We start from the raw sequence: 11,171 nt of genomic DNA on the forward strand, positions 1-11,171 counted from the left end.
ACACACACACACACACACACACACACACACATTTTAACCAGACACGGATGGCTCATACTTGTAATCTTGGCTAATGAGGAGGCTGGGATCTTAAGACTGTGCCTTAAAGTCTGCAATGTAGAAATGTTTCTGCATCTATTATTTGCCAATAACTCCATAAAACCTGGAAGTGGAGTTGTGTCACAAAGTGGTAGAGTGGCAGCCATGACTGAAGGAATTTCTGGACAGCACCCAGGCACTGCAATCAACCACACAACCAATCAAAAACAAGAAAGAAAAGAAAAGCACATTTTCATAACTTCAAATCCCGTGCATGGCACTTTGGGTTTTTGTTGGTTTTGTATTGTTTTGGGGGGAGGGTTAGTTTTTTTGTGCCAGTCCTGGGGCTTGCACTCAGAGCTCAAGCACATGCCCTGGCTTCATTTGGCTCAAGTTTAGCACTCTTTCTCTTGAGCCACAGCGCCACTTCCGGCTTTTCCTATATAAGTGGTGCTGAGGAAACCAACCCAGTGCTTCATGTATGCGAGGCAATCACTTTACCACTAGGCCAAATCTCCAGTCCCTCCTTCCACTTTTGAGGGAAATGAATGTGTCATTTTATTTTGGAGTGTGTGTATATATACATGTGTGTACATGTATATGTATATACATATATACATGTATATGGATATATATACTTGTGTACATATGTTTGTGCTTTATCAGAAATTCATTTTAGAGGTTTTTTTTACTTAATTACAGAAGTCAATTTATACACTTTTCTCCCCCAATGACTTTCACCTCTGATCCTTCAGTTCTCAATTCACTGAGAAGGGAAGCTTAGAGTCATGAGCCACTGGCACCCAATTGCGTGCCCACCAGAGATGAGTGGAAATGCCAGCCATTCAGTGACATGGGACACTGCGCCCCACAGCTTTGCAGCTCGAGGTCACCCTGCACATTTGACTCTCTGGCAGGTAGATGCTGAAAACAGGGGTCCACAGGCAAATGGTTCCTGGGCACAACAAATGCCCCATCTGGAACTACACACCAGGCACATAGTAGGTAGCCATTTCCTCTCGTGTTCTCCAGCACACATGCCTTCTTACTTTTTCAATACCCAGGGATTAATGTCTCTAAACCAGACCTCATCACCTGTCTGGAGCAAGGAAAAGAGCGCTGGACATGGAGAAAAAAGGAACCATCAGGAAAAACTATAGGTAAGTGGAAATGAACTAAACAACAACTGCAAAATTCACATGGAATGGATAAGGAAGACAGGACACAGAGAATGGGATTGCAACTTTCTACTAAACTGGAAATGTTAGTAGTGAGTTTTTTTCTTTGGCCAGGCCTGGGAATTGAATTCAGCGCCTGAGTGATGTCCTTCACCCTCTTTTGTTCAAGTCCAGTGTGCTAACTTTAGAGCCTGAGCTCCCTTTCTGGTTTTTAGTTGGGTTATTGGGCACAAAGAAGCTCACAGACTTTTGTCCTGAGGCCGATTTTCAACCACAATCCTCAAAGCTCAGCCTCCTGAAAGCTAGGATGACAGGCATGAGTTATCAGTGTCTTTTTCTTGCTTTCGCAGATGAGCAGTCTGCAGACACAAAGTCCCCACGGAATGCATGTGGGAGAACCTTCAGGAAATTCTCTGCCCTAGCTCTGCACCAGACAATCCACTGTGAAAAGCAACCCTATGAATGTAAAGAATGCCGGAAAACTTTTCGCTACTCCTCGGTGTTGCAGAAGCATCAACGAATTCACACAGGGGAGAAACCTTTCAAGTGTCAGCAGTGTGGCCAGTGCTTTAACCAGCTGTCCAATTGTAGAAAACATTTCCAAATTCACACAGGAGAGAGACCCTACCAGTGCAAAGATTGTGACAAGTCATTTAGACATGTCTGCAGGCTGAAGGAACATGAGAGAACACACACTGGGGAGAGGCCATTCCCATGTCTTGTATGTGGCAAAGCTTTTCAAATATGTTCACATTTAAAAAGGCACCAACGGATCCACACACAAGAAAAATATCACAAATGCAATGCATGTGACAAATTGTACATGCGGCGTGGGAATCTGATCAGACACCAGCAAATTCACATTGGAGAGAAACTTTATGAGTGCAAACACTGTGGTAAGACCTTCTGTTCTATATCCAAATTGAAAGGACATGGCAGGACACACACAGGAGAGAAGCCCTACACATGTGAACAGTGCCACAAATCTTTCAAATCCAGCTCAAACCTCAGAGATCACCAGAGAATCCACACTGGGGAGAAAACTTATGAATGCAACACTGTGGTAAGACGTTCCGGAATAACTCCAACTTTAAACATCATGGGAGGAAACACACTGAAGAGAAGTACTACACCTTTGAGCAGTGCCACAAATCCTTCAAATATGAATCCAGCCTCAGAGCTCACCAGAGAAGCCACACTGGGGAAAGACCCTACAAATGCCATTCATGTAGCAAATCATTTATACAGAGTTCACACCTGAGGACTCATGAGAAAATCCACGTGCCAACGAAACCCTATAAGTTCAAGGAATAAGGAATGGCCTTTCCACACTACTCAAGCCAAAAGAAACACAGAGGAAGCCACACTGGAAGAAAACAGAGAAAACAGAAAAGAGAGAATTCAGAAAAGTATCCAACTAAGCCTGGGCATTACAATGAGCACAGAAAGTAGGAAGGAGAGAAGACAGAAAGGAAGGGGATGGATGATATCAGTAAACCACTGCTCCAGTTCGCTAAAACACAAGAATCCGTACACATAGCTCAAGAATGGATGGCAGTATGGGTTAGCAAACATGAGATTCTGGTTTTGCACTCCAGGAAATGAAGAAAAGAAGGGGAGGCTCAGATTTGGAGGGGGCATGTCTACAGTGGTGGAATGTTTGCCCAGCAAGTTTGAGCCTTATGTTCAAAAGTAACCCTACACAAAGAATGGACTTGGCCAGGCCCTGGTAGCTCACACTTGGACTCCCAGCTGCTCCGGAAGCTGAGACCTGAAGAGCACGGTGTGAAGACAGGCAGGGCAGGAAGGTCCATGAGACGCTTATCTCCAATTAATCATGAATAAAAGTGACCAGAAATACAGCAATGGCTCAAGTGGTAGAACTCCATCTTGAAGCAAAAGAAGTTCAAGGATATTGCCCAGGCTCCGAGATGAAGAAGGGAAGGAAATGGTCAATGTTTAAGGAGACAAACTAGCCTGACCATGGAAGAATGGATACATATTTCAAATAGGAAATTTTACAATGTCCAAAAATATTTGTTTGGGGATGATTAATACATAATTTCAAGCATCAGTAAACAGTGAAAAATTTCTCTTTGAAAGAGTGTAAGTATATTACAAACCTGCAGTTCCTAATGTAAATCTGGGGTCACTGAGTTCTAAGTGCATGGGTAAGAAGGTTTTTTAATCACACTTAATTGCAAGGATTTTCGTGAATGTATAATTGTGTTTTAATCTGTATATACCAGGTGTACAGATGTTTAATTTATAGTGATTCATTTTAATACTTAGTTCCCTTTACTAGGGAGTGGATTTTACCGTTTGAAGTCTGAATGTCAATAAATGAATGGTTAACCTAGCACTCAACTGTCATTTATCTCGTTGTCGAGAATGTTAGGGAACCAAGAGTCAGCCAGGGCCTTACCCCTGGTATGAGACCGCCCCCTCGAAAATGAGTGCCCCCCATAATAAGGCCTCCATTATCCTGGTTCTTTGCTGGAAGAAGTGTGATTGAGGTAGGCAGAAATTCTCCCCATCAGAATGAGCGTCTCCATGGACAAACAAACCCAACACCACTGCAGAGACACAGTGCAGGTGCCCCTGGCCTGTAGGCCTAGGCTCTGGGGTCAGGTGAGGCCCAGCAGTGCTGCTCTGGATCTGAAGTCTCCATCTGCACCAGGAAAGCCTCCATGCTGACCCAGCTCCAGGGAGGAGGGAGTCGGGCAGCAGCAGGGCCTCTGGTCACACGCAAGTCACAGGCCGACTGAACACAGACATCTTGCTGAATTCAGGAGGATTTGAGGCCAGTGGCCAACATGGGCTCAGTGCAGCAGCTCTGCTGACGAGGAAGCACCCACCTCACTGGAGAAGATCCAGAATCTCATCCTCAAAGGTTCCTTTGCACCATGATGGTTGGATGAAGTCGATGCCTCTTGCTGAATGGTGGGCAAAGTCAGGGCCTCTATTCCATGTACATAGGGGTTCAAGGACCACTAATACTCCATGGAACCACTGATATGCCTACGTGTTTATAGGCCAACTAATATTTCATGTGCATATGTAGTCATGGGAGTACTAATACTCCATGTACCAATGTGATCATATGACCATGTACCTTGAAGGGAGTGTTGAGGTAGGGACAGAAGGAGCACCGTCTACTCCTTGAGTTCCAGCTCCAGCACAAGCACAAACCAAATACTGTTAAATCTTTGTGGCCCACAATGCTCCTAGCATTTGAATCCAAGAGCTCTTTTTTTTTTTTTTTTTTTTTTTTTTGCCTGTTCTGGGCCTTGGACTCAGGGCCTAAGCACTGTCCCTGGCTTCATTTTGCTCAAGACTAGCATGCTACCACTTGAGCCTCAGCGCCACCTGTGCCTACTTTCTATAAATGTGTAGCTTGGGAATTGAACGCAGAGCTTCATGTATAGTAGGTGAGCACTCTTGCCACTCCAAGCCCTCCAAGACCTCTTACAGGGAAAAACAGGCTGCTGATGACCACTGAGACCCCACTTAGCCATTGTAGAGTTGCATTTTGGGAAAGACTGAAGGAGCTATTCCAGTTCCCTTCATTCCATATGCTACAGTGCATTTCTCAGAGGCATTGGGTCAGAAGCTATTAGATCTGTGAAGCATTGCATGCGAGGAAAGTCTCAGGGAAAGCCTCTGGTTGGATGAATTTCTCATTGGAATCTATTTACCAAAGGCCTATGGGGCCAACACCAATAGTCTGTGGACTATTGCAAGCTGGGAGAAGAAGAGTTTAGAAGGCCAGCCTTCATGATTGATGCTGTGGGGAGTGTCATGGGGCGGACCGGGTGGGGAAGCGTGGAGAGGATGGGGTGTCAGCATAGGGAGGATGGGACAGAGTGACGTGGATTGGTTGGAACATACTTGGTGGCCATCTTCTCTCCTGCTCTCAGCAGACATGTCACTCAATTTTGGCAATGCCCGGTCCTTAATGTCTGTAAACCAGTCCTAATTACCTGTCTTTAACAAGATGAGAGATTAGAAAGGGAGAGGAATGGAAATGTCAGGGAAATGTAAGTTAAAATGAACAAAACCTGGGCTGGGGATATGGCCTAGTGGCAAGAGTGCTTGCCTCGTATACATGAGGCCTGGGTTCAGTTCCCCAGCACCACATACACAGAAAGCGGCCAGAAGTGGCACTGTGGCTCAAGTGGCAGAGTGCTAGCCTTGAGCAAAAGGAAGCCAGGGACAGTGCTCAGGCCCTGAGTCCAAGCCCTAAAACTGGCCAAAAAAAAAAAAAATGAACAAAACCTCATTCCAAGAAAACACTGAAAATATTGGTGGTGATTGGTTTTTATTTTGCCAGACCATCAACTTAAAGTAGGGGCCTGGGTGCTGTCCCTGAGCCTCTTGTACTCAAGGCTAGAGCTCTAGTACTTGAACCACACAGCTCCATTTCTAGATTTGAGGTATGTTACCGGAGGCTAAGTTTCTCACAGACTTTCCTGCCCAGGCCGACATTGAACCATGATTCTCAGCACTCAGACTCCTGAGTAGCTAGGATGACAGGTGTGAGCCATAAGGCTTCTCTTTTCTTAATGTTTCATTTGGGGATTCTGCAGAGATGGTCCTCACGGAGTGCATGTTATGGAACCTTCAGGAATCGCTCCAGTCTCACTGTGTACGAGAAAATCCACTGAGAAAAGCAATCACTCCAGGGAGAATCCTCACTCATGCAGACACCGTCAGGCATCTCTTCAGCCTCAAACAACAGGGGAAAACCTACCCTAGTAAGAATGTCTTCAAATGTGAGCAGTGCCACAAATTCTTCAAATACATGTCCAGCCCTAGAAGACACCAGAGAAGCCACCCTGGGGACATCTTTACAAATGCCACACATGTGACAAATCATTTAAGTCATCCTCTTCAAGGTCTGCAGGGAGAGCCACTAGCACCAAGGAAGGAAGGGGGCAGGTCAGAAGGGCAGTGACAAAGGAGAGAGCTTGGGCCAAAGCCCAGTGGAGAACAGAGACTGGGCAGGGCCAGAAGGAAAGGAGGTTTAAAGGACCAGTGGTTGGATGCTCAAAAAGGTAGGTGTGGCCTTAAAGAGGCTAGACTAGGGAAAAGACCTGGGCTTGGGCTGCTTACACAGTGGGCTGGGAAGAATCTGACTTGACAAGGAGGCAGCCCTAGGAAAGAGAGTAATTGGACAGAGCTTTGCCTGGGGTACACTGGCAAAAGGGATGAAGCCTTGGCAGACCCCAGGCCTCCCAGTGGCCACTGGCCGGAAGCAAGGATGCTAAAGTGGGGCTCAAGTTGAGGGTCAGAGTCAGGGTGCTGAGCTGCAAGTTCAGGCTGTAGAGGGGACAGGCAATCACTTGGCCTGGAGGGGCTGGGGCAGTGTTTCTATGGATTGGGCCAGGTCCCTGATGGGCTGTACTGGGCTCTGAGGGGTGAGGTCCAGGTGTTGGAGGGAGGCAAGAGCCAATTTATGGGAAGGACCAGGTATCTAGGAACTAGGGTAATGAAAGATAGAGGCAGGATTCTGATGGCAGAGCAAGGGTGATATTGGAAAGGCCAGGAAAATAGAGGAGGAACCAGGATGACAGGGAGTGAGCCAGGGTGGTGACGGGAAGGACCAGCTTGATGGGGGAAACTTAGGGTGCTGAGGGGTGGGGTCAGTGTGATGTGGGTGGGGCCAGCATGCTGAGGGACAGGGCCTGGAACCAGGCCCAGCCTCTGCTCTTGGCTTCTCTCAGACTCTGGGTGTTCTCCTAGGGGTTGGAGGTCAGACCTCCCAGGGAGGAGACCCAGGCTCCTTAGCCTGGCAAAGGAGATCTCACTGCAGATCATGATGCACCAATGCACAAAGGAGGTGAAGCCACTGTCATCTTGGCAAGGAGTGTGGCAACCAGTATCTCAGGGAAACTTTAGGAACTTAAATCTGCCCAATATAGGGAGTAATGCATTGTGTGCAGTGAAGTGTTAGTGAGGAAGACTGGCGTTGGCTCATTTTCTTTAAAAAAAAAAATGTGCTGCTTTTTAATAGATAGATAATATACATGTTAATGACATAAGATGATGCTTTCCTTCTGGGACACTGTAGAGACAAACAAGCAAACACATGAACCTTGCTATCACCTCAGGGACTTCTTACTTGAGGGTTTCACATGTCATCCTTCACCATTTAAAATTCCCACCGCCCCAAAAATAATCACCACAAGCACTCAGAACTGACATTGTCTGCTGTCTAAACTAATATTACTAGTTTAACAGGATCACTGGACACTGGTGGGTCATTCCTTTCCTCCTAGCTCCTCAGAAGTCTGAGATCAGAGGACTGTGGTTCCCTGAAACCTTAGGTTTACAGAATCCTCTGAAACACTTATCTGCCATTAACTAGGAATAAAGGAAGAAGTAGAGTTGTGGGTGATGAGCAAAGAAGGTGAGCAAGTGCACAGGGCCTGCAGTTGGAGCCCGGATATTGGCAGACAGAAACACCAAATGATTCAAAAAGCTTATTGGATACAAAGAAAAAGTGGCATTGTCTAATAAGAAATGCTCTTATTCACTGACTTCTGAAATGGTCAGGCCTCAGAATAACACCTTCACAGTAACAATACACTTACATTTTTTATAAAATTATAAAGACTCTTGTTCTTTATATTCTTTACCCAAGATCATGTAAGTATGGCCATTGGTAGTGCCCCGTGCACAGCCAGTTAAAATTCTTCCATTTCTCCCACTGAAAGGCAAGTCCACTTATGGTGCAGAAAGGAGCACACTTGGCCGCACTTCCTCCTGGTGTGTGTGCCCAGGAGAGTCGATGTGCAAGCCCAACCAACCCTGCTAAGGCCATGCACAAGGCCGAATGGCAGGATTATCCAGGGTTTCAAACTTCCACACCTCCTGACTCTGCACCCCCAGCAGCCCCCAGACCCCTTCACCTATGGGTGTGGAAGGGCAGCCAATGACTTAAAGGCAGACCCTACAGAGCAAGGAGTGGTTGATTAAGCTTATCTGAGGGAAGGAGGACACGCAAGGAGGGAGGAAGAAGAGGAGGAAGTGATGTTTGCTTCCCAGGAACTCTGGCCCAGGTCAAGGTCAGAACCCCACTTCCTCCTGGAATGTCACATGGTTCAACCTGCATGGAGGTTGTAGAAGTGGCTCAGAGGGTGGAGCTCTGTGCAAAGTGAATGCATCAGATACAGATGGGAGTCCTGCACTTAGACAAGAAAGGAAAAAAGAGGACTGGAAAACTGGCATTTCCACCTCCGTTCCTTGCCTGATGAGCATCTTCCATGGACTTTCTCTTCTGCTTTTCTTCTTCCCACATCAAGCCCACTGTTAGAGATTCTTCTCCCTGCCGAGGAGAGCATTTTGCCATTCTGTCAACCTCCCCCACTCCTCTGTGGACAAAGTCTCACCAGGAATCACACCCTCACATGACTACAAAGTGTGTCAGCAGGCTGTGAGCTCTGAACATGGGACTGGCATTGCAGGATGCTGTTGCAGTGCATCTTGGTTCTTCACCACCCATGGAGAAGGAAATGGGTGGTGATAGTTTCATCCCAGGTGAGGATTTCCATTAATGCCCTTAGAGAATCGGGCGCCATGGCTCACACCTATAATCCTTGCTCCTCAGAATCTGAGGATCATGGTTCAAGCCAGACCAGGCAGGAAAATCTGTGATATTTTTTGTTACTGTTGTTATTGGTTGTGACCTTGAACTCAAAGCCTGGGTGAGTTGTCTAAGCTCTTTTTGCTCAAAATTAGTACTGAACCATTTTGGAGGACAGCTCCAATGGTTTTGAATTTAGGATTAGAGTCTCATGGGGACTCTTTCTGCCCGGGTCTTTTGGAATTTCAATCCTCAGGTCTCAGTCTCATGAGTAGCATGGATTACAGGCATGAGCCACTGGTGTCCAGCAAGGTAGAGTGTTATATCCAATTCATCACCAAACGGGAAACAGTAAACATGTGGCTCAAGTGGTGGAGCATTAACTTCAACAAAACAACTCAATGACAGTACCCAGGCCACGAGTTCAAGCCCCCAGATTTGGCTCTCATTTTAAAAAGGGCTGGGAGAGCTTTGAAACCAAAGGGCACCTGTTGCTTAAAACAGCTCAGAAAATGAAGAGGATTTAGAAGATGTCTGATTTCTCAGAAGCTAAGTATAAAAAGCTGAGACATACAGGAATTTGTGAAATATAGAAATCAGGGGTGGCTGGAAGCTGGCTTTAAGTTCATTATTAATGAGTGGATTCAGGTGACAGAGATCATTCTATTTCTTTGATGTCCACTGTAGGGCAATGACAATTTTGGCTGATAATTTCTTTGTTCACTGGGATGATGAGTCTGGGTCAAATACCATCATCATAGATATCCATGGTTAATTTTCTCTTTGCTACTAAATTTGTTCAAATTTATGAGGAGGTGACAAGTTGGCATTCAGCCTGTCCTTTCTTTGTTGATCAAAATGAATAAAAACTTTTTTAAACTACAAAAACATAGTTAATGGGCTTCACTTCCTAGACTAGCTTTGACCGACCTCCCTCATACCTCACTCTTCTGACTAGGTAGGATTACAGTTGTGAAGCACCAGTTCCTAGATCATAGAAACCTTTGAAAACATACCATGCAAATCCAAATTAACTCTCTTAAAAGGAATCAAATCAAAAGTTGGACAATAGTTATTGCAGTACATTGTAAAATGTGAGGTATATATATGCATACACACACATACCCATACATATATATTTATATATACACATACACACACATTAGATTAAGAGATTCCATGTCAGGACAATAGACTCCTAATGCTATGTGACATAAAATATAGTAATAAAAAAACAAAGTCTTATCTTGATAACATAATTTTATATCATATATACAATTTCATCTTGTTCTCCTTTCTTATTCTATTCTTATTATACTGTGTACATGGTTTGGAGAATGTGATTCCATATTTTCACGTGCTCAGTTATACGCCTGGGAAACCACGAACTATGAAAGTGTGTATTTAAATTCACAAGTTTTGCTCATCTATAGCAGAATCATAACCTTACTTTTGTCAGTTTCCTGTACTATGAACAGAAACTTGTCCAAGTACAAATGCTCATATTGTTATCATTTGTCTTTTCCTTCCTGAGGACAGTTGACATTTGAGGACGTGGCTGTGGAGTTTACACAGGATGAGCGGCAGTGCCTGACCCTGACTCAGCGGGCTCTGTACAGGGAGGTCATGCTGGACAACTACAGAAACCTGCTGTCTGTGGGTGAGGAGCTTCCATCCTACTTCAAGTTCATTCTCAGAATTCCCTTGCAGAATATTTCATATCAGGCCCATCTTTGCTGAGTACTGGTGGCTCCTGCCTGTAATCCCAGCTATTCAGCAGGCTGAGATCTGAGGATCGTGCTTCAAAGCCAGTCCAGGAATGAAAGTCTATTAGACTCTCCTCTGTAATTAACCACCAGAAGCCATCTGTGGAGTTATAGCTCAAATGGGACAGTGCTAGCTTGAGCAAAAAAACTGATCACAAAAAACTGAGACAGTAACCAGGCCCTGAGGTGAAGACCCAGGATATTCCAAAAGTAAAAGATTAAAAACAAAACAAAAGAGTGAAGCCTGCTTAGTGCAAGTGCATCTCAGATAACCCCATTTTGAAAAATCCTGAGAACGGGTTGCTTTAAAACACACACACACACACACACACACACACAACACACACATGTACACACACACACACACACAAACACACACGTCAACCGAAACTGGTGGCTGACACCTGTACTCCTAGCTAATGAAGAGGCTGAGATCTAAAGACTTGGTTTAAAGCCTGCCTAGACAGAAAAGTTGGTCTACCTATTATCTCCAAATAACCCCATAAAAGGTGGAAGTGCAGTTTTGACTCAAAGAGGTAGAGTGCTAACTTTCACTGAAACAGCTCAGGGAGAGAACACAGTCCTAGAAATCAACCACAA

At 45.2% G+C, this 11,171-nt stretch overlaps 1 long non-coding RNA gene across 1 annotated transcript in view; it reads left to right on the plus strand.

Annotated features, from left to right (window-relative positions):
* The window catches only part of LOC125339071, a 21,345-nt gene extending 10,920 nt beyond the window's left edge, over positions 1-10,425 (plus strand). The window contains exons 2-3 of the long non-coding RNA XR_007208396.1: positions 609-613; positions 10,340-10,425. This is a non-coding gene — a long non-coding RNA (uncharacterized LOC125339071). The remainder of the gene's footprint in view (positions 1-608; positions 614-10,339) is intronic.
* The last annotated feature ends 746 nt before the right edge of the window (positions 10,426-11,171 follow it).

The sequence above is a fragment of the Perognathus longimembris genome, chromosome 20 (genome assembly GCF_023159225.1).
Source record: "Perognathus longimembris pacificus isolate PPM17 chromosome 20, ASM2315922v1, whole genome shotgun sequence".
Classification (NCBI taxonomy): Eukaryota; Metazoa; Chordata; class Mammalia; order Rodentia; family Heteromyidae; genus Perognathus; species Perognathus longimembris.